We start from the raw sequence: 22,234 nt of genomic DNA, 5'->3' as shown, positions 1-22,234 counted from the left end.
ATCAGCCTCCTCGCTGATCTCCCTGCCTCCTGTCTCTCCCCATTCCAGTCGATGGTCCATTCTGCTGCCCGGATCATTTTCCTTTAGAAACATTCAGTCCATGCTCCCACTGCTCAGGAAACTCCAGTGGTTGCTCACCCACCTCCTCATCAAACAAAAACTCCTCAACATTGGCTTTAAAGCATTCAATCACCTTGCCCCCACCTACCTCACCTCCCTACTCTCCTACTGCAACCCAGCCCACACAGTCTTAGTACAGTGCTTTGCACACAGTAAGTGCTTAGTAAATATGATTGAATAAATTGCCTTATATCATTAAATTGTGATTGAATAATTGAACAGTCATTTAGTATTCATTGCACAATCACTGTGTGCTGAGCAATGTATTAAGGGCTTGGAATAGTACACAGTAGAGCTAGTTGACATTAACCATGGACTGATCTAACGGGATCAGTCTCCAAGTTAATCAGAGGCATCACAGGCAATGAATGACTTAGACTAACAAACAGACACTTGTGAGAGCCATGTAAAACAAGGAGGAGAGAATATAACATCTTTAAGGAATGTTGTTTGATCCCTTTAAGGTGAAGAATCTGTTCCTTTAAGAGATGGGAAAAGAATTATGCTACAACCAAACTGTTACTTGATTTCATGCATTGTAAATTTGCATAATGCTCAATTTTATGCTTTCTGAAAGTAAACAATTTGGTCATAATTTTAGTGAACGAAGTAACATTTCAGTACATCCTGACATTTTTATAATAACATAATAATTTAATGCTCATTTTCATTGCCCGCCGTTTTAATTGGTTTTAAGTTTTTGCTCATACCACATTTTCCCCATCTTAAATACCTTCCAACTCTTCTCACTACTATCACATTTACTTGGCAGCTTTGAAAGTAAGTTGAATTTTGAAAATGCAGACTTTCATTTCCAGCGTCACTAGTTCTCAAAATGAAGAAAGCTTTTTAAAGATCCAGAATTTTTTTAACTTATTACTCTACATGTAATAATTTTGAGTATTAAAGGAAAGAAGTTATTTTGATGATTAAGGTGCCTTTTTAAACAGAATAAGTGCTATCTATGGGTGGTGAAAACCTGTGATCAAATGGGAGGCAGGCATTTAACAAGGAAAACTAAAGGGGGATGGGTTGAGGTGGGTGGAGGAAGAGGACTGATTTCTTGAAAAACCAAAGCCATTTCACAGTTAAAGGAACATTAGTTCTGTGGGGGTGTTTTTAATGCAGTTGCTCTTCAAGGAGGTACTTCAATAAGTTTTCTTCAATAAGATAGATGTTAGTTACATTTTCTTCACCAACATCCATATCTCAACCCACTAAAATTATGGTATTTGGGTATATGTATTTTTTCATGGTAGTTGCTAAGCAGTTACTCTGTGCCAGGCACTGTACTTAGTGCTGGAGTAGATACAACCTAGTCAGGTTGGGAACAGTCCATGTCCCACATGGGTCTCACAGCCTTAATCTCCATTTTACAGATGAGGTAACCGAGAAGCGAAGTGATTTGCCCAAGATCACAATGCAGAGAAGTAATGGAGATGCGGGGTTAGAACACAGAGCATGTAACTTGTCAGTGTCTTCAAAAGTGTTCTCCTATTTAAACTGTGAGCCCCTGTAAGGCCCATGTGAGAAAAGGTGTATGTGGCTAATACTATTGGAGGAAGAGGACACCATGGCTAAAGGAGGAGTTTGATGCTCATCACCATCTTATCTCAGGCATACTCGAATCTAACCATCACGCACCCACAGTTTCAAACCCCTCAAGCCTGCTGCTCCCAAAGTTTGTAAGGCATGTTATCACTTCCTCCTCACTTTGCTTCAGAGGAGGGACCAGGGTGGTGCCCAATCAATTATTGAGTGCTTACTGCTTGCAGCCCCCTCTCAGGGTCACACCTAGAGGGTTTCCAGTACTCTACCAGTCTCGGCTACAAGAGGTAGAGTCAAGCAGAGGTCTGTCCATTCCATTCCTAGCTTGGGCAGTGGCTAGCGAGTGGAAGGCAACCTACTACAAGTAAAAACTCACCCACGCTGGGCAGCAGTGGCATGGGAGAGAGTAGAGGGCAGAGACTCGAGTTTACGGCGCAGAAGACGCCAATGGTAAACCATTTCCCTTTTTTTTACCAAGAAAACTCTCTGGATCCACTACAAGAACGATTGCAGATGGAGAGCAGGCCGTTCTGGGAGAGATGTGTCCGTGGTGTCGCTATGAGTTGGAAACGACTCCACAGTGTAAGACAAGACAGTATTGCTTGCAGAGCACTGTAATAGCATTTGGGAAAGTGCAGTGCAAGGCAGTTGGTAGACATTATCCCTGTCCACAAGAAGCTGAAAATCTATCGGGGGAAATGGACATTAAAGTATATTGCAGAAAGAGGGAATAGAATATAAGAAAGAGAACGTAACTGCTGTGGGGCTGGGTTGCTTATCACAGTGCTTAAAGTGTACCGAGCCGAGTGCATAGTTGTTGCAGAAGGGAGGGTGGATAGGGGAAATGAGAGGTTAGTCAGGGAAGGCCTCTTGGAGAAGATGTCAGTCAGCCAGTCGTATTTATTGAGCTCTTACTGTGTGCAGAACACTGTACTAATCATTGGGGAGAGGACAAAATCTAACGATATAACAGACACATTTCCTGCCCACATTTGGAGGGTTTGGAAGGTGGCGAGAGTGTTTGATTGTTGGATTTGAAGGGGCAGGGCGTTTCAGGCCTGAGGGAAGATGTGGGTGAAGGGTTGGTGGTGGGATAGATGAGTTGGAGGTACCAAGAGTGTGTTGGCGTTAGAGAAGTGAAGTGTGCGGATTGGGTTGTATTAGGGGATCAACAAGGTAAGATAGGAGGGAAACATAGGGGAATGGCAGCTTGGCATGGCTTTCCTGAATGATGGCAGTGTTCAAGGGCCCAGCTCTGGTCAGAGACCTTGTTTCTTTATTCTCCAGAAGCTTGACATTTATCCACTTGGCTGCCCCGGATGTCACTTTGTGATTTCCGGAGCAGGAACAGAAGCGGCATGGCCTAGTGGATAGAGCTCGGTCCTACAAGAGCTCGGTCCTACAAGTCAGAATGACCTAGGTTCTAGTCCCGGTTCTGCAGTTTGTTAATTATTCTCTACAATTCGGTATCAAGGCCCACGTATGCATTGCAATTCCCTTGAGAATCAGGTTGTGGTACTGCTTTGAAAAGTCAGACCAGATTCATTCAAATTGAGCACCCCCTAAGTGCATAGCACTGTACTAGATGCTTGAGAAAGTACAATTGAAAATTTCAAGCCTCAAAGATGCATATTGAAAATTTAAAATTCTTATACCACAACTGTGAATATTGGATGTTATTTTGATCTAGGCAATATATGAAGTTAACTTTATCCATTCCAGGACTTGCCAATTTTTTTTTCTGCATAGAAGGATTTTTGGGAGAGATAATTTTGCATCACAGTTCTCCCTGGTGTGGTGGAGGTGACCGATGACCTGCCCTCTATACTGTAAGCTCTTTGTGTGAGGGAATGTATCCATTTATTGTTATATTGTACTGTCCCAAGCACATAGTATGGTACTCTGCACACAGTAAGGGCTTAATAAATACGACTGACTGATTGACTGACCATTATCTTTTCCCAGATGTAAGTTCATTCCTAATGTTTTACATTCCAAAAGCTTTAGGCTAGATGTGATTATGTTCTACCATCCACACATTATAACCATACCTTGCATGTTGATGTCTTTGTCATCAAATTGAAATGTCTGGGTTTCAGCAATGAAGGTGGCTATAAAACCTTGGAACACAGTAGTTAATATCCTAAAGCTATCTGGTTAAAATGTTGTGTGAAGCTAGTTTAGTTTATTGGAAAGAATAATCCTAGGTTAGGCATTCACATGCCTGCAGTGAACTGAATGCTGCCTAAAATGCATTTTTTTCCCTACTCCGTACTTCCTTGTTCACCTCCCTCCCTTCTGCCTCTCCGTGTGCTGGCAGGCATCTGGTCATTTTACGGTGAATCTTTATAACTACTATTGATTCAGTGACAGCGTCGTCAAGTTCCTGTCACAGTTTGTCCCCTAAATTATCTCTGACTCTAGAACTGTTTAAACTAAGTTCTTTATGCAGGACTCCAGTTCAGTCTTATTTGGATTTCAAATGGCAAATGAATCATGGAGTAACAGCAGAGATAAAATAATACTGTCCAGCAAAAGAAGAATTCGTCCAACTCTATTATTTTTAAACAAATAGCATTATTTTTGTAACTGATGCAAGTACATTATGATTTTCCAATATTCTGTAGAAAGCTTGTCTCCTCTCTCCTTGCAAGTTTCTGCAGAAACCCAGACAGCGCTGAATTTATGGGAATTCTTAATAAAAATTGAAATCTAAAGCGTTAGAAGAAAAAGTAGGTTTGTGCATTTTATTAAATCAGTGGACTTGTGGTAACGATTTTGTTGATGTATCAAATCAGATATTTGACTTTATCTGATTAAATCTGCAACTGCATGATGAAAAAAATATATAAGAAAAGACTATATTGTATGCAAAGAGGTACTATAAAATTTCCTCTCTTTACCCTCTCCCTACTCTTTTTTTTATGGTATTTATTAAATGCTATATGCCAGGCACTTTTCTAAGCGCTGAGATAGATACAAAGGTAATCAGGTTGGACACAGTCCATGTCCCATATTGAGCTCACAGTCTTAAAAAGAGTACTGAGGTACAGAGAAGTGAAGTGACTTGACCAAGGTAACACAGCAAACAAGTGGTGGAACTGGGACTAGAACCCAGTTCCTTTTGACTCCCAGACCCATGCTCTACCCATTAGGCACGCTTGCTTCTCATTCTACTTGTCCCCCTACCACTTCCTTCCCCCTAGAAATGTGGGAAAATCTCTATTCCATTTTTTTTTTTGGAGAGTTAAGCTTTATTTATTTTAGTTTCATCATTTACTGGAAAATTTGCATGATGATTCTCCAGTGAAGTTCTGCCTAAGTGTGGTCACTCTTGCCAGAAAAGTGCATACAGTCAGGATTTTCAGTTGTCAGCATGTGGGGACTAGGGCTAATGTACTGTAAACATGGAAGTTTTGGAACCATAACAACTGGTGTATGTTAGTAAGGGAATATTTAACTCCCTGGAGCATAAATCCCCAAGGAAATAAAATCTGCTGCATATAGTATCTGCAGCATCTATTCCATCTTTGAGGAGGTGGGTTTCCTGATGAAATCCAGTTCAAGATCCTTGTTTCTTCTTGCAAGGGGTAAGTTTTTTTTCAGCTGAGGAGTCATTGGTCCAGTTTCTTCTTTAAATTATTTGAGGCTACGCTAGAGGTAAAAGTGATTTTTTGAGTCATTTTATTTTTAATTAATCGAAGCACTTCTCTTATCCCACCTTGATTACTGTATCTGCTTCCTTGTTCATCTCCCTGGATCCTGTCTTTCCCCACTCCAGTCCATAATTCAGTCTCCTTCCCAGATCATTTTTCCACAGAAACGTTCAGTCCGTGTTTCCCCACTCCTCAAGAACCTCCAATAGTTGCCCACCCATCTCCACATCAAACAGAAACTCCTTACTGTCAGTTTTAAAGCACGCAATCACCTTTCCCCCTCCTACCTCAAGCACTCTCCTACTGCTACCCAGGCTGCACACTCTGTTCCTCTAATGTCAACCTACTCAGTGTACCTCGATCTCATTTATCTTGCCACTGATATCTCACCCACGTTCTGCCTCTGGGCTGGAACACCCACCCTCTTCATATCCAGCAATTACTCTCCCCACCTTCAAAGCCTTATTGAAAGCACATTTTCTTCGAGAGGCTTCCCGTGATTAAGCCCTCATTTCCTCTTCTCTGCTTCTCCCTGATTTGCTCCCTTTATTCATTCATTCATTCATTCATTCATTCATTAGTATTTATTGAGCACTAACTATGTGCAGAGCACTGTACTAAGCGCTTGGAATGGACAAATCGGCAACAGATAGAGACAGTCCCATTGACGGTCTATTCGCCACTCCCCCCTCGCCCCAACAGCACTTACGTACACAAGAAGCAGCATGGCTTAGTGGATAGAGCACGGGCCTGGGAGAAGGCAGGTCATGGGTTCTAATGCCGGATCTGCCACTTGTCTGCAGTGTGACCTCGGACAAGTCACTTCACTTCTCTGTGCCTCAGTTACCTCGTCTGTAAAATGGGGATTGAGACTGTGAGCCCCACATAGGACAGGGACTGTGTCCAACCTGATTTGCTCATATCCACCCCAGTGCTTAGTGCAGTGCTTGGCACAGTAAGCACTTAAATGCCACAATTATTATTATAATTATTATTACATTTCCATAATTTAATTATTTATATGAATGACTGTCTCCCCCTTTAGACTGTAAGCTTGTTGTGATCAGGGAATATGTCTACCAACTCTGTTATATTGTACTCTCCCAAGTGCTTAGTACAGTGCTCTGCACGCAGAGTGCTCCATAACTATGACTGATTGATTCAGTTGGATGCATATAAATAGGGTACTTGAGCTTATTGTTTTTATTCAAAATAAGAGAAACTCTTATAAGTGCCATAGAAAGATGCACAGTAGTCCGTTTCCTGGAATGTTTTACATAATTACATACATGAATGCATATTGTTTTCATGAATATGTACAGTAAAAACTGGAATTCACAAACCTGTGTGTTGGAATTGGTACCATTTTTCTGTGGGGACTATTCTATATAAAGGCAAGGTCAATACAATCCTCCAGCAACTTCCCTGAGTTAAGGGAATTGTCAGTTCACTAAATAACAGTAATTATCCATTTCCTGCAGGGAATTTTGATTCAGATTTTAATGTCATGGATTACATCAGTTACATCAATGGAAAGTAGCATTCTTTTTTATATATTAGTGATAATTTTAAAATGTTACATTATTTTTCTTAAGCCAATTAAGTTGAGGAAAGTCCTCTTTTAACGCAGATTACTTCAGTAATTTTAAGTCATTTTAAGACCTAGATTAGGGCTCAAATGCTTTGCTTCTGGTCTTGTGGCTAGCCCAGTAGATTATTCTCCTTCTCTCGACAACACCTCCAATTTAAAAAATGAAACGCTTGCTTGGATGTCTCAGACAATTTTACTTCCCTCAGTTCTGAAACGGTGATATTTTGGCAAATAGTGTTGCAGCTCCCTTGGCCATTTTAGGGGTCAATTATTATGCAATTTGACAAACTAGTAAAAAGAAAAAAATTCCACTGTGCCATGGAAAAGCAGCACTTTGAGAAGACTGAAACAGTAATGATCCTTAAAGAAGAGCAGCAGTGGTTGCAAATGAGCTGTCCAGTAGAGACTCAGCGTCCCAGCATGGAGTGAAATTTATATTTACTGAGGAACTGCTTATGGAGCCAGATGCTGGGAACACTTTCTTCTGGAAAGCCTTCTCCTCTTTAGAGAAACAGGCTACAGAAATGATTATCACAGTCAGACAGTCCTTTGCCTCAAGATGATTTTACAGTCCACTAGATTGTAAGCTCCTTGAGGGAAGGGCTTGTGTCTGTTAACTATATTGAACTCTCCCAAGAGCTTAGTACAGTGCTCTCCCAGAAGAGGGACTTGATAAATACTACTGATTGAGGTTGCAGCCACCTGAGTGTAGTCAGTGATGATGATGGTGGTATTTGTTAAGTGCTTACTATGTGCCAAACACTGCTCTAAGCGCTGAGGTATATAGAGGTAATCAGTTTGTCCCACGTGGGGCTCACAGTCTTTATCCCCATTTTACAGATGAGGTAACAGGCACAGAGAAATTAAGTGACTTGCCTATAGTCACACAACTGACAAGTGGCAGAACCAGGATTGGAACCCACAACCTCCGATTCCCAAGCCCATGCTCTTTCTACTAAGCCACGCTGCTTCCCAGTTATATTTATTGAGCGTTTTCTCTGGACAGAACACTCAACTAAGCACTTGGGAGAGTACAATATAAGAAGAAACACGCTCCCTGCCCACAGTGAGCTTACAGTCTAGAACCCATATAGATAGGGCAGAGATTGCATCAGCCAACTCTATTGTACTGTCCTAAGCCCCTAGTACAGAGCTCTGTACCCAGTAAGTGCTCAGTAAATACCATTGGTTGATTTTTGATGGCCACACACCTAATTTTAAAGGGTAAGCACATTGCCACCATTACCAGCTAATAGGTTCCCACAGTGGCGAATACTGATGAAGAATACCATTTCTAATGCAATGTTATTGCAGCCCTCCTCCGTTTGACTAACTGATTATCATATGAGGTTTCGATTCACAGCCCGGCAGGGAGCAATGCTAAAAAATTGGATAAAAAATTATTAAACCCCATGGAATTGTAAATTAAACTGCACTTACCCCTTCAGAGAATGTGCAAATAACAGGCAAGGTGGAGGAATCCAAGGCACAAATAGTGACATCTCACAAATCTAGCTTCATTAAACAATGAGACCTGAGAGATGCACAGAGCCCAAGTATTGGCTCTCACTAGGAATACAAGGGATATATCAAAAGTAGCATGCACACCATCCAGAGCTCTGTCGGACTGCTCGAGAATGAAGACATCTACAAGGTCCCGTTGGAACCAGGTAGCTCATCTGAAACCAACAACATGAATAGCAAGTTACATGTAAACCAGATGGCCATCAAGACAGCTTTGCAAACAATGTAGAGATCATAATTTACCTACAGGCTCAGGTCTGGGTCCCTTTTATTCTCCATCTACACCCACTTCCTTGGAGAACTCGTTCATTTCCAAGGTTTCAACTACCATCTTTTTGTAGGAGATTCTCAAATCTCCAGCCCTGATCTCCTTCACTCTCTGCAATCTTGCATTTCCTCCTGCCTTCAAGACATCTCTACTTGGACGTCCCGCTGATGCCTCCAGCTTAACATGTCCAAAACAGAACTCTGTATCTTCCCACCCAAACCCTGTCCTTTCCATGATTTTCCTATCATTTTAGGCAGAATCACCATACTTCCTGTCTCACAAGCCCAAAACTTTGGTGTTATCTTCTACTCATCTCTCTCATTCAACCTACGTATTCGAACTATCATTAAATTCTGTCAATTCAACCTTCACAACTTCACTAAAATCCATCCTTTCCTCTCCATCCAAATTGCTACCACATTAATCCAAGCACTCATCCTATCCCACCTTGATTACTGTATCATTGCTTTCCTCCCTACCCCCTCCTGCCTCTCCCCACTTCAGTCCATACTTCACTCTGCTGGCCAGATCATTTTTCTACAAAAATGATGTTTCCATCCTCCTCCTCAAGAACGTCCAGCTGTCGCCCATCCACCTCTGCAGCAAAGAAAAACTCCTTACCATCAACTTTAAAGCACTCAATCACCTTGTCCCCTCCTTCCTCACCTCACTGCTCTTCTACTACAACCAAGCCCACACACTTCATTCCTCTAATGTCAGCCTACTCACTGCATCTCAGTCTTGTATGTCCCGCCGAGGACTTCTTGCCCATGTCCTGCCTCTGAGCTGGAATACTCTTCCTCCTCATATCTGACAGGCAATTACTCTCTACACCTTCAAAGCCTTATTGAGGGCACATCTTCTCCAAAAGGCCTTCCCTGACTAAGCCCTCATCCAAGCCCTTTGTACAGTGCTCTGCACACAGTAAGTGCTCAATAAATAGGAATAAATTTACTCTTCCCACTCCCTTCTGCGAGGCGCTGATTTCCTCCCTTTATTTACCCCTCCCTTAGGCCCACAGCACTTATGAACATATCTGTAATTTATATTAATGTCTGTCTCTCCCTCTAGTCTCTAAGCTCGTTGTGGGCTGGGAATGTTGTACTCTTCCTAGTGCTTAGTACAGTGCTCTGCACACAGTAAGTGCTCAATAAATTTGATTGATTGATTATAGCAAAGCCAGCAGTGTATCTTCAACACCTCGAAACTCTATATGGTCCTGCAAATAAAATTCCTAAAAAAGCGTGAGCTATCATATGCGGATTAAGTACGGAACATGTCTGATCAGTTGTGGGATACCATGGGTGAAGAGATTATAAAGATACCTCAGCCCCCACCAAACCTTGGACTCCTCTGTGAGCTTTTGTGCCTGATACTTGCTGAATTTATTTGCTCCATCCATGAATTCTGCATTCTGCCAGAATTAATATTTGAAATCATAAGGAAAAATATATTTGCTTAATAAGGGATAAAAATTCCCTGCTTATTTTCTTATGTTTGTGTCAAATAAGCATGGAATTTTCCCCATTTGAACAGTAGTAGAGGTGCTAACTGAGAAAAGCATGACTTTCTGCTATGATATCTCTGTAGAGAGCTTACGCTTTTTGCTTTCTTTGTCAGTAAATGAATAATAATAATTTAAGCACTTACTGTGTGTCAAGCACTGGTATGATAATTGTGCTATTTGATCATAAATACAATACAATTGTAATACATTGTAATACAATACATTGTAAATACAATACAATGTCACAATACAGTTGTGGTATTTGTTAAATGCTCACTATGTGCCAAGCCCTGTAATAATAATAATAATTGTGGTATTTGTGAAGTGCTTACTATGTACCAAGCACTAGGGTAGATCCAAAATAATCAGGTCAGACACAGTCTCCGTCCCTCCTGGGGCCCGCAGTTGAAAGGGGAAGAAGCACAGCTATTGAATCCCCATTTTACAGAAGAGGAAACTGAGGGACAGAGAAGTTAAATGACTTGCCCAAAGTCAAACAGCAGGCATAGGTAGAACAGGTATTAGAACCTAGGGACCCTGACTTCCAGGCCTGGATTCTTCCCACAAGCTCACGCTTTTCCTCCAAATGAAGTTTGGTGTTTAAATACACAGTGCTGGTGTTCTTCTAAAGATTCTGGTAATGTCACTTTTTCCAAAGAACTTTCTCATTCTAATTAGTTTAGAATGCCGCTAAGTTGTAATTCAAAAAATCCTACTAGAGATTTGATTGCATGAAGATGTAAATTTATAGAGCCTAAAATTGTGTTTAAAGTACCCAAACAAACCAGGCAGCCTCCTCAAAAATGTGATTTCAGGAGGTAAAAAGGAACTAGCCAAGCCAAAGGAAGAATGAAAGGGGAATTAGAAGTTCTGGAAATGGTTCCAGTCAGTCGGGAAGCAGCCATGCCAAAGCTCTGGAGCCTTGGTCTAGTCTCCCTGGTGCCAGTGATGTACAAGGGTCGGTCACAAGACCATGTGCTCTTTGAGCTCCCTCTGTCAGTTCCCTATGTGCAGTTGGATATGGCTTATTAGACAGAGGATGTCCGTTTTGAGGAGCTTGGCAATCAGACCGAGGCACTCTGTTTTGCATAAGGGTGAAATGAACATGATCTCCTTTAAAATTGTTCAAGTAGAAAGAGAACTTCAGGCATAAGTGCGGAGGTGTTCAAGAAGCATATTCAGCTGGGAATGAATGTTTGCATTCAAATCTAGAAAGAAGGTGTGTTCAATAAAAAAAAATCAGTACGGTACGAAAGCATGATGGGCAGATTTTAAGGGAACATTTGGCTTGCATTCATTATCTTCTCACTTCCAGATTGCAAAGTGCTTCATAAAAAATAGGCAAAAGTAGGTGAAAATTGATACTAACATTGACATTTTACATAGTTCTTTTTATAATCTCTAGACTGTATGCTTGTTGTGGGCAGGTAACATGTCTACCAACCCTGTTGTATCTTATTCTCCGGAGTACGTAGGAGAATGATCTGTGCACATTAAGGGCTCGATAAATTCCACTGATACCTGTGGGATGTATTATTGAAGGACCCCGCTTGAAGACAAACCTACATCAAATAAGCATTGTTTTTGCCTTGACTGACACCTCCGTTTTTTCATCATGACATGACATTCTACTTAGAGTCTCACTGTCAGAAGAATGATGCCTAATACCCCAACAACATTCTATTCAAAACCCGTAGTTAAACATGCAATATGAGAGAAGTGACTGTGGTTTGCTTACCTAATCATTGGTGATGTGAGAGAAAAATTCAGGTTTCCGTGGTCCAGTCTAAATCAGCAGATCATCCTTTTTTCAAAACAAATTTAATGCAATAATATTCTCTATGGGATACAATAATTGAGTTTCTATTACTGTATTTACATAGTCATGCAGTAAGGTGAACATGGCTAGTTCAATTTGACTACTAGTCCATTTAGTCTGGGAAATATATCCAGTTCTCCTACAACATGGGGATTTAAGTTTCTGCAGAACCCCACAGTAGGAAATCTTGCACTCTAGTAGTCATTCATTCAATCGTATTTCATTCAATTTGTATTTATTGAGCACTTATTGTGTATTTTTTTGTGTATTTTTTGTATATTTTTTTAAATGAAAAACAATAATTAAACTCCCTGCACTTGATAATCACCCCTCCCTCAACACTTCTGTACGTATCTGTAATTTATATTAAAATTTGTCTCCCCTCACTAGACTGTAACCTCTTTGTGGGCAGGGAATGTGCCTACCAATTCTGCCCTACTTTACTCTCCCAAATGCTTAGTAGAATGCTCTGCACAGAGTATGTGGTCAAAAATACCAATGACTGATTGATTGCTTGAAAGCATTTTTGTGGTTTCAGTTTTGTTCTTTTATATTTGAATATGCATGTGTATATCTGTCAGGGTTTGAAGATGATACTACCGATAGATTTTTATCAGCGGTTGCAGGTGTGGCTGCAAATCAATTTTTACAGTTTTTTAACATTTCCCTATGCTCATGTATTTAAATTCCTTTATTAAAACACCTTTTATTGAAGATTTTATATGCCAATATGCAAGTAGGTTTTCCACAAGTTCACTTTAAGCACTAGGGTTTTGTTGCTGTTGTGTGCATATGTTTGGTAGGTCAATAAGGCAGAATACATAAGCTTAGTATATGGAAAAGGCGGCAAGCCTTTAAGCAAACATGATTGTTTTTGTTTTTAAAAAAAATGTATTATCAGGGAAAGATTGTATATAGGACAAGAAGATTTAGGAGTGAAGATGGTTTTACTGTCCTGAGTTTTAGATGCCATATGTCATCCTTGGGGAGAAGTCCAGGAGGAAGGAAGAAATTCAAGATTGGAGAGCCAGTGGTAGGTCAGGTTTAGTGACATGGCTTTTGTAGGAAGGGGTGAGTATCAAAGAACTTGGAAATAATAATAATAATAATGATGTGGTATTTGTTAAGCGCTTACTATGTGCAAAACACTGTTCTAAGCGCTGGGGAGATACAAGGCAATAAGGTTGTCCCATGTAAGCCTTACAGTTTTTAATCCCCATTTTACAGATGAGGTAACTGAGGCACAGAGAAGTTAAGTGACTTGTCCAAAGTCACACAGCTGGCTAGCGGCCAAGCTGGGATTCAAACCCATGACCTCTGACTCCCAAGCCTGGGCTCTTTCCACTGAGCCACGCTGCTTCTCAGTGTTCTGGGAACACTGGCATAGTGCATAGTGAAGCAGGGAAAAGGAAGAATGGGGTGGAGAGATGAGCGGATTAGTCAGGGAAGGCCTCTTGGAGGAGATGGGAATTTTAATAGGACTTTGAAGATGGGAAGAGTAGTGGTATGTCATATGTATGTACATATTATGTACCTATCTTTAAATAATATAGTATAAACTATTTATTCATATTAGTGTTTGTCTCCCCCTCTAGACTGTAAGCTCAGTAAGGGCAAAGAACACGTCTGCTAATTCTGTTGTACTCTCCCAAGCGCTTAGTACAGTGCTCTACACATAGTAAACGCTAATAAATATGATTGATTGATTGATGAAGGGGGAGTGAAGACATGAGCAAGGTGGTCTATGTCGAGTGAGATGAGATCAGGGCATGTAATTAGTTTAGAGGGCCAGAGTGTGTGGTCTGGGTTGTAGTGGGAGAGGAGTGAGGTTAGTTAGGAGGGAGAGAGCTAACTGACAACTGCCTCAAGCTGATGCTGAGGAGTTTCTGTTAGATACAGAGACGGATGAAAAGCCACTGGAGGTTTTAGGGGAGCCTGGGGATGTGTGCAGAATGATTTTTGAGAAAAAGAATCCAGGCAGCAGAGTGAAATACGGACAGGAGAGAGGAGAAGCTGGAGCCAAGGAAGTCAGTGAGGAGGGTGATGCAGTAATTGAGAGGGGATATGAGTGCATGGTAGTAATTTGGATGGAGAGGAAGAGCTGGTTTATGAGCGCCAATATAGTTTTTAAGAAATGCAGTGGAAATATCAGGGAATAGAGAATACTGTATAGAAGTATTGAAGTTAGGCTGTATTGAATGCCAATTCTGTAAAACTTCATTACTTCATATCCCAACTACTCAGAATTTATGACAAACCATTCATAGAATTTACTCTTTATTCCCAAACTTTTCCATCATTTCTCCCAGAGAAAGGCAGGATTTAACTGAAGCTAAGAAACCTTTGCTCTCTTCTGTGTTTATCAAAACCTCAAACTATATGCGAGTCCTTTGAGTTAGAGAGGAATGTCCTGAAGCAGTGGGGATTTGGTGAGGGAATAAGTACAGAGGAAGTCTCTCTAGCCAGTTGCTCCAAAGTAAATTTAAGGAGACATAGAAAGGGTACATGGAGACCCTAGGAAGGTAAGGAATGTTTAGTAGTAGTAGTATGGTATTTGTTAAGCGCTTACCATGTGCCAAACACTGTTCTAAGTGCTGGGGTAGATACAAGATAATCAGGTTGTCCCACGTGGGAATCACAGTCTTTTAATCCCCATTTTCCAGATGAGGTAGCTGAGACACAGAGAAGTGAAGCGACTTGCCCAGAGTCACAGAGCAGGCAAGTGGTGGAGCCGGGATCAGAACCCACATCCTCTGACTCCCAAGCCTGTGCTCTTTCCACTAAGCCACGCTGTTTCTCTAAAGTAGTAGTAATGGTAGTGATAATAGTTGTAGTAGTAGTGATATTTATTGATCCCCGAGAACTACCACAAGAGGATGGAGAATGAATAGGTCAGAGAAGGGAGGGGATGACAAGAAGGGATGTGGGTGTGGTCCTTGTCACAGTACCCCATTTTCCATGGAGATAGTTTGGAGAGAGGTAAATAAAACCATGGGCCGAATAAACTTTTCTCCCTCGTGATTAAAAAAACTGTATGGCCACGAATGGGCAGGGAATATAAGCTCTCCATCATCTTGCCCCCTCCTACCTCACCTCCCTTCTCTCTTTCTACTGTCCACCCTATACACTCTACTCCTCTGCCGCTCACCTCCTCACGGTCCCCGTTCTCGCCTGTCCCTCCATCGACCCCTGGCCCAAGTCCTACTGCTGTCCTGGAATGCCCTCCCTCCTCATGTCCACCAAATTAACTCTCTTTCCCTCTTCAAAGCCCTACTGAGAGCTCACCTCCTCCAGGAAGCCTTCCCAGACTGAACCCCCCTTTCCCTCTGCTCCTCCTCCCCTTCCCTTTCCCCCCTCTCCTGCCCTCTGCTCTTTCCCTTCCCCTCCCCTCAGCACTGTGCATATCTGTATATATTATTACCCTATTTATTTTGTTAATGATGTATCTATATCTATGATTCTATCTATCTTGATGACGTCTGCACCAGACTACTTGTTTTGTACTGTTTTGCTTTGCTGTCTCCCCGTTTAGACTGTGAACCCGTTATTGGGCAGGGATTGTCTCCATCTGTTGCCAAATTGCACATTCCAAGCGCTTTAGTACAGTGCTCTGCACAAAGTAAGTGCTCAATACATGGCTCAGTGGAAAGAGCACGGGCTTTGGAGTCAGAGGTCATGAGTTCGAATCCCAGCTCTGTCACTTGTCAGCTGTGTGACTGTGGGCAAGTCACTTAACTTCTCTGTGAGTCAGTTACCTCATCTGTAAAATGGGGATTAAGACTGTGAGCCCCACGTGGGACATCCTGATTCCCCTGTGTCTACCCCAGTGCTTAGAACAGTGCTTGGCACATAGTAAGCGCTTAATAAATACCAACATTATTATTATTATTACTATTGAATGAATGAATGAGCAGCTTGATGAGAAATTTAATTCCGGTTTTCTCCTTCAAGGCTGCCTCTACAGGCTCACATGCTCCTGCCTTGGAGAAGCAGCGTGGCTCAGTGGCAAGAGCACGGGCTTTGGAGTCAGGGCTCATGAGTTCGAATCCCAGCTCTGCCACTTGTCGGCTGGGTGACTGTGGGCAAGTCACTTCACTTCTCTGTGCCTCAGTTCCCTCATCTGTAAAATGGGGATTAAGACTGTGAGCCCCACGTGGGACAACCTGATTCCCCTATGTCTACCCCAGCGCTTAGAACAGTGCTTGGCACATAGTAAGCGCCTAACAAATACCAACATTATTATTACCTTCTAATTTCCTTCTTTTTCTTTTCCCCTTCTCGTATTGGGCATCACAACCTTTCCATTGTCCTTTTCTTCTTTTCATCCTTTTTACTGTTTCCTTGTTTTTTCTCATCATATGCATATCCTCCGTCACTCATCCTCACACATAGCTTCTGGGCTAGTGGTCTGACCGCATTCCAGGATGTCATTTTTTTAATAAAGCTGTAGTGCCTCTTGATGTGAAATGTTTTACGTAGATAGCATGGGTGGAACTGCTTTAGGAATAGGTTATGGTCCCTGTGGTTGGTACAGGTCTCACAGTTAAGAAGATCAGACATTTCAGCTATTTTATAGCCTCCATCCTGTTGCCATCCCCTCTCTTTAATCTCCCAAAGACATACTGGTTTTGATTGATTCTGCTCAATCTCAGATTTTTACCACTGAACAGTTTACTACCCAGGTAACAGAATTAACCCCACTTCAGATTATTATACGTATACTCTTGGATTCAAAACTTTAAGTGGTTCATATTGAAGTGTTCCTGATCATTAGCATATTACCCTGGAACCCTGGACAGAACTTGCTAAAATCAGATGCCCCAGGAGAGAAAAATTATTAATTCGTACATTTATCTTTCTCCACAATTCTCCTAGCTTGTCATACCTGCTGTCCATGTTGGTCACTCCCATTTACATTCTAGATGCTTGCTGTTTTCCTGAGATTTTTTCACTTAAAAGATCATGTAAATGTGATTTTGACACTTTTTTCATTACTCTGTCACTAGTCTATCATTTTTTTGGCATTTATGACTGCAAAAACAGAGGTATCTCCTGAAATGCTTTCCAGTATATTTTTGACTTGATCCTTTACCCTGGGAGAAATAACTAGCCTCACTCTAAGTTACTGTCATCTTAGAACCTGAAGATTGCACACATAGTTGGATGCACCCACATGCACACACGTACACATGTACACACTATAAGCATATCAGACACAATCTTCTCCATCCTAACACTGTGAGCTCTAGACTGTAGAGCTCCTCTAGACTGTAAGCTCGTCAGCAGGGAATGTGTCTGTTTATCGTTATATTGTACTCCAGTGCTTAGTACAGTGCTCCTCGCACAATAAGCACTCAATAATTATGATTGACTGACTGATTGTGAGCCCTTGTGGGACAGGGACTGTGTCTGATCTGCTTATACAGTATCTACAGTATCTACAGTATCTATTGTGTTTAGTACAATGCTTGATGCATAGTGAGTGCTTAGGAAGTACCACTGTCACTAGCATTATTGTTATTATTTTTTATGGCATTTTGTTAAGCACTTACTATGTGTCAAGCACTGTTTTATGCGCTGGGAAATATACAAGTAAATCAGGTGGGACACAGTCCCTGTCCCACATGAGGCTCGCAATCCAAATAGGAGAAAGAATGGGTATTCAATCCCCATTTTATACATGCAGCAACTGAAGCACTGAAATATTATTTGATTGGCTCGGTCACACAGCAGGCAATTGGCAGAGGTGGGATTAGAACACGGGTCCTCTGACTCCCAGACCCATGCTCTTTCCACTAGGCCATGCTGCTTCTAGTTACAAACTATTCTAATTATTAATATTAGACTGTGAGCCCGTCAAAGGGCAGGGACTGTCTCTATCTGTTGCCGATTTGTACATTCCAAGCGCTTAGTACAGTGCTCTGCATATAGTAAGCACTCAATAAATACTATTGAATAATATTAAACATTTAAGATTGAACGCAATTAGGGAATTAGGAAACTTCTTCCAATACCGCAAGCCTCTGTACACGTATACGGCGTCTGACATATGAATACTTCAGCGCAGGTTTTCCTCAAAGTGAGTTTTGGCAGGAGAACTGCATGTGCAGGTAAACTTTCAGCCTTAACACATAATTACCATTAACAGATCATTGATGCTAACCGAACTGCTATCTTCAAAACAGAATTTGGACATTCGACTAGATCCCAAGACACCAATTTTTCACTCCTTCTGAGATTTACTCACTGACTTCGAGTTTAATTCAGGCTTAGCTGCAGTGCTTGGAGAGCATCACAAAGATGAGATGTCTTTGCCTATTATTTTGAATTTACTTGAGTACTTTCTTCTTGTTTGTTAAGATATGGTTGGGTTTTTTTTCACCACCCTCCCATTCCTATTTTATTTCATGTTTCTTTAGAAAAAAAATTGCTGTGTCCAGGTAGAGCAAGTTTTTCTTGAATTTTATTTTTTTTTTGTAGTCCATCTTGGAAATTAATGTAGCTGATTTTTGAGTATGCCTTTGTGCTTATTTCATTTTTTGTTAAACACACATCTGACTCCAAACACAAAGGCTTCCAGGCACAGTGCAAAAATTAAAAAAAAGAAGAGACTAAGCAGTCAGGAAAATAAACACTAACAGGGGAGCTTTCGGCAAAAAGGTTTTTCCCTTAACTCCACACTCTGTGGTTTTCTCTTTGGCTTGAGATTTTGTTGCCCCAGAGTTGATATCTGATTGAATTAGGCAGTTATTACATAATTGAATTCAAGTCTGAATGGACTTTCCCACATTTCTCATAGCTCACTTGGCTGTTCTCTTCCTCCCTTTTCCACAGTTAAAGAAATCCTTGATGGATACTATGTTCTCATACTGAATAGTAAAACCGTGATACAAATAAGCCGAGTAAAACTAATGATAACCAAGAACTATCTTTTAAAATGGTCTTTACACATCCATTTGCATTGGAATGTTTGAAGTTTTGTAATTATAGCATGGTTCTAAAAAATCTGAAATTGTTTTCTAAATCAACGGTTACAAAACATGACAGCCTTGATCATTGGTATGTAAGTCATCTGCCTCAATGTTTTTGAGTCGGGTATGGCAGCAGTTCTCATTGTTGGCAATCACCTAATAGAAAATCATAGAGTCCTAGAGCTTAAAGGGATTTCAAGAAGTAATCTAGTCAAACCCTCTGAACTCCCTGCAGGATAATACTTTAAATCATCCCACAGATGGAGATTCCTTAGTCTCCCACAAGAAATTTGGGCCAGTATTAAATCATTCTGACTTGCAGGAAGTTCAACATTTCTCTTATTACACACTTGGAGGGAGGCACTTCAAATTTTTGTTGTCACTACATATCCTTTTTGTATCATAGTGCAGACTAAAGAAAGGGGCAATTAAAGTTTTGTCTGGACAGTGTTAATCTATTAGTACCTTCTACCATAGCTTATTAAAAATACAAAATAAGTGGAGGAAATTATATAGAAAATAATCAATGAGGCATGTATTTTATGAGGAGAAATTTTTTTAAAAATGTATATAGACAGTGACCAAAGAGAGACTCCCTAAAACTGGTTGGGAGGGCACAAACACCGAGAGAGTGACAAATGGTTGAAAGGCATCTAAAGGAAGTGTGAGAAATTTTCAGAAAAACAAGAAAAAAAGGTCTGTAAGGTCTGCTAGGAAATGGAATAGTTTCCTAAAGATAGAAGCCCTTTTATCTCAAATGATATTATAGTTATACCATAAAATGAACTGGAGGAGTGCTATTTTTTATTGGCTGGAGCTTTGGATTCAGAGGTGAATAGATTTTCCAAGCCTCTTTGATTCATTCCTCAGAATTACAGCCATCTTGACATCATTTTCCTTATTGATATTACTGCTGGGATTTCTGTTTCATGTGAAAAATCAGAACCCAGATCAAGAAGTCTATTGCTTATGAAGTTAGTCATAAAAGAAAATGTGAAATCAAATCACGGACTGCTGATTATCCTCTCTCCTCACCGCCTTTTCCCATTAGAACCATAGGAATGGTATTCAGTTTGTTTATAGATGTGTGAACTGTTTAGAAAATGAATTATTTGATGAAACCCATTAAATATTGGTAGGAAACACGAGATGTGTTGTTTTCTTCTCCTTTTTTTCCTGCTCATTTCTACCAATGATTTTTTGTCTTTGTTTTCTTTTTTTCCTGTCTAATTTTCAGCTGTTTTGAGACCCTCACCTCAGGTGGAGGAAATAGTATTTGCAGAGCACTCAGTGGTTGCAGTGCACTGTACTAAGTGGCTGGGCAAGCACATCAGAAGCAAGAGACATTTGCTGCCCACAGGGAACCACTCTGATGCAGACAGACATAAATTATTTACACCAAGTTCCGAGAGGGTATAGATAAATGCATAAATGCTAGAGGTGGCTTTTGGGTTGATATCACCTGGAATATTGGGAGTTAATTGGGGTAAAGTTTTTGGAGGAAGTGAGAGTATTCTCTTCTAAGTGCTTTGCACATAGTAAGCGCGCAATAAATATAGCTGATTGATTGAATATAGAATGTAGCCCTCAAGATTGAGGGCTTTATTGACTCCCTCTAGCTATGTAGCTATTTTTTTTTTTAAATGGTGTCTGTCAAGCACTGTTCGAAGTGCTGGGGTATGTACAAGTTCATCAGCTAGGACACAGTCCCTGTCTCATTGGAACTCACAATCTAAGTAAGAGGGAGAACAGGTATTGAATCCCCATTATAAAGCTGAAGGAACTTAGGCACAGAGAAGTTAAGTGACTTGCCCAAGGTCACACAACAAGGAAGTGGTGGAACCAGGATTGGAACCCAGGTCCTTTGACACCCAGGCCTGTGCTCTGTCCACTTATTCGCAACACTCCTCTGCTTTCAGGTGCACCCCTGGAGGTCATCCTCAGTTGTCTTTTCTTTGAATCTCCTTCTGCTCCTTCCTCTAAGCCCTGGCTTCAGACCAGGCATATTCAGAAAATCAATCAGTCAATCAGTAGTATTTATTAAGCACTACTATGTACAGAGCCCTGTATTAAATGCTTGGGAAAGTACAATACAATTGGTGGTAGTCGCAGTCCTTGCTGAAAAGGAGCTTACATTCCAGAGGGGGAGATGGACATTAAAATAGATTCTGGAAAGGAGAAATAATAGAGTATAAGAATACTGGCATTAAGTACTGTGGAGCTGTGGGGAGTATCAGTGTGTATGAGGGGTACACAGCCAAGTACATAGTCAACATAGAGGGGAGAGTGGATAGGAGAAATAAATGGCTTAACCTGGGAAAAGAGCTTAACCTCCTCCTCTTGGAGGAGATGCAATTTTAGAATTTTGAAGGTGAGGGGAGTGGAGGACTGTTTGATAAGAAGGGTGAGGGAGTTCCTGGCCCAGAGGAGAATTTGGTCAAGGGGTTGGTGGCTTGATAGATGAGATTGAAGTTACAGAGTATGTTGGCGCGGTTTGTGGCGATTGGGTTGTAGTAGGAGATCGACACAGTTAGATAAGAGGGGAGAGCTGATCGAGTCACTTAAAACCAGTGGTGAGGCTTGTTACGGAAGTGGATGGGTGCAACCTTTGGAGATTTTGAGGAGTGGGGAGATATGGACTGAAACATTTTTCAGAAAAGTGATCCAGGCAGAAGAGTGAAGTATGGACTGGAGAGAGAGGAGAGGAAGGTCAGTGAGAAAGCTGATGTTGTATTCAAAGAGGGAAATAAGTGCAAGGATCAGTATGGTAGGAGTTTGGATAGAGAGGAAAGGGCATATTCTAGAGATGTGAAGGCAGAACAGACAGGATTTTGAGACAGGTCGAATGCCAGTTAGTTATTCATTCCTCCCAGTCTTGGCTTTAAAGTCTCTTGCAAATATGGAAGGTAGTGTTTCATACGGATAGATAATTTTGATTTTTGTAAAGTCCTCACTATATGCCAAGCACTGTCCTAAGTGCTGAGGTAGGCACAAGATAATCAGGCCCCACATGGGGCTCACAGTCTAAGTAGGAGGGAGAATACTTATTGAATCCCCATTTTGCAGATGAGGGAACCAAGGCAGAGAGAAGTTAAGTAACTTGCCTGAGGTCACACAGCAAGCACATGGCAGAGCGAGGATTAGCCTATGCCCTTTCCACTAGTGCCACCCAAAGCACACTGCTTGTATTAGTTATTTTCTTACATTAATGATTGTGAATAGGTTTTAGG

The 22,234-nt window shown here is 41.1% G+C and overlaps 1 protein-coding gene and 1 non-coding gene across 3 annotated transcripts in view; both read left to right on the top strand.

Annotated features, from left to right (window-relative positions):
- The window catches only part of DYM (dymeclin), a 519,684-nt gene that overhangs the window by 170,202 nt on the left and 327,248 nt on the right, over positions 1-22,234 (top strand). The gene's annotated exons all lie outside the window — the stretch shown is intronic.
- On the top strand, positions 1,897-2,034 carry LOC114810430. The gene has a single exon (XR_003758130.1). It is a non-coding gene; the product is annotated as a small nucleolar RNA SNORA7 (small nucleolar RNA).

The sequence above is a fragment of the Ornithorhynchus anatinus genome, chromosome 3 (genome assembly GCF_004115215.2).
Source record: "Ornithorhynchus anatinus isolate Pmale09 chromosome 3, mOrnAna1.pri.v4, whole genome shotgun sequence".
Lineage (NCBI taxonomy): Eukaryota > Metazoa > Chordata > Mammalia > Monotremata > Ornithorhynchidae > Ornithorhynchus > Ornithorhynchus anatinus.
Note: the sequence above shows the minus strand (reverse complement) of the source record. Positions and strands in the feature narration are given on the sequence as shown.